Source organism: Gekko japonicus, unplaced genomic scaffold (genome assembly GCF_001447785.1).
Source record: "Gekko japonicus isolate JY-2015 unplaced genomic scaffold, Gekko_japonicus_V1.1 scaffold91, whole genome shotgun sequence".
In the NCBI taxonomy this organism is placed as follows: domain Eukaryota; kingdom Metazoa; phylum Chordata; class Lepidosauria; order Squamata; family Gekkonidae; genus Gekko; species Gekko japonicus.
Genome location: NW_015172555.1, coordinates 728598 through 735442, shown reverse-complemented (window position 1 = coordinate 735442; position 6845 = coordinate 728598).

Below are 6845 nucleotides of genomic sequence, written 5' to 3'. Positions count from 1 at the left end.
GCTTGGAAAACACATTTGAAATTAAAGGTGTTCTCCAAGCCCCCTCCCCCATCTATTTACTTTCTTTGTTGCTCTCTCTCTCTCCCCCCCTCTCCCCCCTTCCTCCTTCCCTCCCCAGCTATTTGCTTTCTTTCTACTTTTCTTTCTCTTTTTCTCTTCCTCCCTCCCTCCCTCCCTCCCTTCCTCTCTCTTTCTCTTCCTTCCCTCCCCCATCTGTTTGCTTTCTTTGTTTCTCTCTCTCTCTCTGTTTCTCTTTCTTTCCACCACTTTCATTCTTTCCTTCTACCTGTCTTGTTCTCTCTCTCTTAGACAAATAAATATCATTAGCAAACATATAAATATCACTGGACAAATAAATATCATTATCAATATCTGTTTTTACCCCTTATGTTTTTATTTTTGGCAGTCTCATTTAATGCTCATAAAAAGCAAATGAGCATTTTTTCAATAAAAACATTGTGTGTAATATTTGTTCATGTCTTGAGGCTTTCAAACATCTGACGTTTATTCTATGTGGCTCTTACGTTAAGCAAGTTTGGCCATTCCTGACACATGGCGTGTGGATTTCTTGGCCTGTAACGTGTGAAACGGCAGGCCCCCTGATTATAAAAATTAAGGAACTGGCCTGTGTCCTTTAGCGTATGATTGATGATGGTGTCTAATTATGCAGGTAGAATCGGGTACCACAAGGACTTGCGGGGAGTCTGTCATTTCCGCCTCCTTCACCATTTCCCCTTCCCTGGAAGTCCCTGTAGCCTCTGCCCTTTTCCTGCTTCCTTCTCTCCTTCCCCCCCAACAGCCAGCCTCCCTTTATCTGCCCCCTCCCCTGCAGCCTTCCCTGCCCTTGGCAGCTTCTCCCTGAGTCACTGGGTCAGGGACTGCAGTGCCGCCACTGGGCTTGGACTCGTTGGACAATAAAAGTCTGTATGGTCAAAGCAGTGGTATTCCCAGTAGTATAGCTGCAAGAGTTGGACCATAAGGAAGGCCGAGTGCCGAAGAATAGATGCTTTCAAATTATAATGCTGGAGAAGACTCTTGAGAGTCCCTTGGACTGCAAGGTGATCGAATCAGTCAGTCCTAAAGGAAATCAATCCTGACTGTTCCCTGGGAGGCCAGATAGTGAAGCTGAAGCTCAAATACTTTGGCCACCAAATGAGAAGGGAGCACCCACTGGAGAAGACCCCAATGCTGGGAAAGATTGAAGGTCAAAGAAGAAGGGGATGGCAAAGGATGAGATGGTTAGACAGTGTTATCGATGCAACAAACATGAAATTAAGCAAACTCTGGAAGATGACGGAAGTCAGGAGGACCTGGTGTGATGTGGTCCATGGGGCCGCAAAGAGTCGGACTCGACTGTGCTACTGAACAACAACAACAACTGCCAGATCCTAGTCTGAAACTCTGAGCACTGCACCAAGATGGCTTTTTGTGGGGTGGCTGCCTTGGAGCAGCAGTGAGCAACCAGATCTGGGTGAGTCATGGAACTTGCATATTATCAAGTCACCCACGGGATGCTGGTGGCATATGTCCAGGACTGGGACACCAGAACATTTTGGTTGTCTGCCCTTGGCGATGGAGCATGGAGCATTCTCACCATCAAGGTCTTCTCTGCCTCATCTGGTCTTGCTTCCAGTAAACATGGAATGCATGCACACTCATTGGTGGTGGTTCTGTGCCATTTCAGAGGCTCTAAATGAAGGTGAGGATTCCTGGTTCAGATCCAGAGAATGTCTTGGCCCGCATCCAGTTTCCAACAAGGGCCAGAGTCTAAAAACCCCATAAATATGCATAAAGATGAGTTTGTCTCAAAGAGCTGGTACTCAAACACCTTCGAAAATGACATTTCCATTTGATCATCATGGCTCATGTAGCTTGTTGAGAAATGTGTCCTCTATGAACTGAACTAGTTCAAGCCATTTAACCCAGCAGAAGCATCACACTTGATGGCCATGAATTCCATCCTGAGGGACCGTATTTTCCCACATATGCCCCAAAGAGCACTTCGGTCGGGGTCACAACACCGGCTGGTGACCCCGGGCCCTAAGGAGGCCAGGCTTGCGGCAACGAGGGCCAGGTCCTTTTCAGTGGTGGCTCCTATCTGGTGGAATGAGCTCCCGGAGGAGATCAGGGCCCTGTGGGACCTTTTACAGGGCTTTCGAGTAGGAGCCGCCACTACCACTACCACTACCATTACCATCATTGGGAGACCGGAGGGGTGGCCCCATGAAGATCAACCATGACATTGCTATGGTCAGTACCGCTGGATGGGACCGAGTAACAACCATGGGTATTTAACCTCCCTATTGTTATGTAAGATTTTGGGGAGTCCATCTTGTAAATTTGATTCCATCTTGTTAGATTTTGATGTAACCACTGAGCACTTTAATGTAGATTGTTTTATCCTGTTTTTATGCTGTTTTATGTTTTGGCACGTGGTACCCAATTGTAAGCCGCCCTGAGCCCGCTCGCGGGGAGGGCGGGGTAGAAATGCGATAATAAAATAAAATAAAGAATGGTCCACAGTATGGAGAATTATTTGCTCTTGTCTGCTCTGAATCCATACCCCTCAGTTTCACTGGGTGATACCGACTTCTAGTATAGGAAAGGGAGGGGAAACATGTCTATCCATTTTCTCCACACCATGCATAATTATATAAATCCCAGTCTTAACCTGTCAGCTATGCTGCCATGATGTTTATGGGCAAGAGTGCGTCTGCTTGACCTGTGTACCAACTGTTACTGCATTCCTTTGTCTGTGCTTACCTATGACCTTGCTAGCTAGCTGTCTGTGTAGAGTCTTCCCACCTATTACCCATGGGTTAAGTTTCAATTTCCAGCTTTGGCGTTTAACGGCCTGGGGCCCCATTCTCCCACGCGCGGGAGTCAGGCCGATTGGCCTAATAATGTGTGTGGGGTGTGTGCGTACAAATACCCTATATCCCGTTATGCTTGTAGGAAAGTAGCCATTCCTAGCAGTGCTGATGTTACTGCCTCTATAGTTCTTACATTAAAGTATAACCTTATGACAAGCGTGTACTTCTTTGTTTGGCTGTGGATCCTGACATTCTGTTAGGAATCTGACCTTCTCTATCTACGCGCCTCTCTCCACCCGAGATGAGCGACGAAGAGGAGAAACCTCCAACAAAGGATGGGGGGGTAATACCCTCTACCCAGACCAAGACACCGGTGACCACTACACCACCGGTGACGACCCCAAAGAAGGAACCGGGGCCTGGAACCGTGCCTAAGACGACCTCGACTCACCTTTTCCTGACCTCCCTGCGGACTGAGGCACCCGCACAGGCAGGGGTATCGACCGAGTTCATTAGGGTGGGGCCACTTTAACCCAGACTCAATGGCAGAGACGTATGTGCTCTCGCAGGGGCCCCGTAGGGTCAGCCAGTATGATGTGGACTTTGCATCTACGCTCCAGGGGGGCACCGGAGTGGCAGGGGGCTTCCCCTCGTTGGGGGAGTTCTAGAACTGCCTATTGCACCCTGGGTGACGGACCACTCCAAGGCGCGAAGTGGGCGCACCTCCCCAGAGGAGGGACTGGAATTGGCCCATCGCCTGGAGGCGGTGGAACGAGACAGGCGCCAACTTGTCAGAACCCACAGCCAACAACTGAGTACACGCTTATCAGAAAGGTAATATGAGGAAGTAACCCAGGCGATTCCCGAGATGGTGCTGCAAGCTATAAGAGAGAGACGCGCAGCAGCCGGCTCTGGCTCTTCTCCCCCCCCCCACAGGTACCCCCAGAACAGAGGCCCCAAGACCTGGGCCCACGGGCCCCACCGGACATACCGGGACCAGGACCAGGACCAGGGGAGGGCCCGATCCCAGCACCACGGCCAGGCAGCCCAAGAGGTCCCCTGCAAAACCGCCCGAAGGACCTGATCGAGGCAACGTTTGACGGCGACCCAGAGGAGCTATCCTACTTCGTAGTCAGAGTGATGAAATTTGTGGAAAGGTGGGGCCACCTGTTCCCGGACGACAGCAGCCGAGTGGATGTTATTGCTGCCCGGTTACGGGGAGCTGCCGCGACGTGGTATGTGGGGCCGCACAACGCGCGGGGCCCGGAGCTGGTTAATTTGGACACTTTTATGTGGGCGTTGCATGCCCAATTCGAAGACCGGAATGCCGGGCCCAAAGCACAGACATTCTTACGCACCCTGAAGCAAGGGAATACTCGTCGGAGTTTAAATTGCATGCTGCCAAGGTACAAAATTGGCCAGATCAGGTCTTAGCGGAGTTGTACCGGGTGGGATTGAACTCGGAGATCCGCAAAATACCCATTTCGGCAACCACCTGCTCTGCTGCTGCAAGAGGCAGCAGGCCGATTCCCCCCCCCGGCCCCTCCTCATTGCATCCTAGGGTAGGACGGATGTATGGGAAAGACCCATGAATGCCAGTGCCTTCAACAGAAGGGTCCAACTCTGTCCTTCTAAACAGAAGGTTCCAAATGAAACCATTTGCAGAGCCATCCTAAGTGCTGAGAGGGGTGTGACTCTGCTCAGGATGGCGCTAGTCTTTCCTTGAAAGGAAGATGGCCCGCCTCTTGTTCATCAGGGAGGGCCCCCTCGCCTATGCTGCTCCAGCTCAGCTGTCTTCTTGGAGAAGAGGCCACCAGAACAGACCACACACCTGGCCACCAACGTCCACTTTGAGGCTGCCTTCCCTCTGGTCAGTTCCATGACCTACTTTACAAGAGGACAGGTCCAGTGGCGGGGGGGGGGGACACCAGGCAACCCTAGGGCAGGCATTTGGGGTACCTAAACATCTGACCCTATCTCTTTATCAGGACCTGGACATACATTTCCCAGTCAATATGAATACAGCATGAATACAGTTGAAGTCTCAATTATTTCCATTCTTGTCACTGCCTTTCTGATTTCTTTCTCAATCTAATGATCATCATCACCCATAAGAGGCGATGGTTTGCTCCCAGGGATACTTAACTTTGGGGAACTGGCTTTTCCACCCCTCACAATGGTGTGTAACAGCTTATTCCTCTTCTCTAGTTTGCTTGACTTACCTTCTTTGGCGTAACAGAACAGCACCATCTCTGACTCACCCTTCCCTGTTCTCCTACAATTTGTTTTTTAATGCTGGGATAATCATAGCTAAACTGATTCCAACTATGCCAGCACACATCTCCAGCATCCCAGTTTCCTCACCCTGTTTCGAAAACTTCTCGCATTCGCATGTAAGCATCTGTTATGTTTCTCTCCATGTGTCCATTTCCCCCCAAGGGCCTTTGGCCTCTTAAATGGCTGTGCTCTCGTTGTCACGTTCACCTTTGTCCCCATTTAGAGAGCCTAAAATATTTGCAGTATTTGTACTCAGGGGAAGAGTTATTCAAAATCAGATATTACTTAAGTGCCATCAGCTTGTTTCCAGTATTAGTTTGAAAGCTGTTGGGAAATGAAGTGACAGCAACCGCATGTCATTGCAGCTAAAATGGATCCCCATTTTGTACGAGCTTGGCTTAGTAACCTAATTTTTTCTTCCAGGACATTACAGATTCATTTCCCAGCATCATGGGTGCCAAAGTACTCTGCAATTGCTGTCTCTTCCTATCGACATGTGGTGTCCACAGCCAGTGTTCCCTCTAAGCTGAGTCAGTGTGAGCTAGCTCACAGTTTTTTAGCCTCCGGCTCACACATTTTTGTCTCAGCTCAGGAAGGAGGGCTCCAGTGCAAACTAATGTATGCAGTAGCCACATCACGCGCTCACAACTTTAATGCCAGCAGCTCACAAAGTAGGATTTTTGCTCACAAGATTCCACCGCTTAGAGGGAACATTGTCCACAGCTCTAGTACCAGGCAGGCAAGTCGCTTATCACAGATCTCTCTCTCTCTCTCTCTCTCTAACCCTAATGACCGAAACTTCTAGTGCCAAGAGCCTCCTTTCCCTGGAGGGATGGTTCTTGGCATGAAAGAATATCAGTTTATCACCTGAGGAATAGATCTTTTCTGAAGACTGTTTTGCCTTCTCCAGAAGATGCCTGCCCTGATATATTGTAATTCTCAGTGTCAACAAGGAGCTGTCTATCAGAGAGCAGGAGCCCCCTCACCCCCCTCACCCCAGCACGTACCTAAAGATCTGATCAGTGCTTCTCTAGTTTAGCTACTTTGGCCTCAAGGGAACATTCCCCAAGAGTCAGGAGATACTTGGCCAAAAGAAAAAGAAAAACCATACGCACAACTGCTGACCAGCAGACAATAATACATATTGACGCACCATGCAATATACCGGAAAACCCACATGTATCCACACTGGCTTTCTAGCTTCCTATCTGTTTTTTTCTTTTTCTTTAGGGCTTCTTATTCAGAAACTGGAAGAGAGAGGTGATGCTGGTGGTGGGGCGTGCCAATGCCCTAGAGGGGGGTGATTTCCCTATTTCAGATGGCCTGACAATAAGACAGAACAGGTGGAAAGTCCTGGCCTGCCTTTTGATAAAGCAGATACGGGCTGCAATTATGAGTCATCCCTGTCCCAAGAGAAGCGAGGAGGGTCCTTGCGCTGTGCACTTTTGGGAAGGAATACGAGTGAGGCTCTTCTTTTCTTTTTTCTTTTTTTTTAACTGCCCCCCCCAAAGGGGCAGGATTTTATTACATTTTCCACATAACATACACAAACAATCATAACATATACATACATATACATACATATACATACATACTAACATACAAACAAATACATGGAGGTTATTCTTAATTCTATCAATATTTGTACTAATACCTATTCCGCCTTAATAACAATTTCTCATGAACTGTGTAAGCAACTTTTCTGTCGCTATCATCCTAACAGGTATATATTTCATTTAGTAAACTATTGGTCTG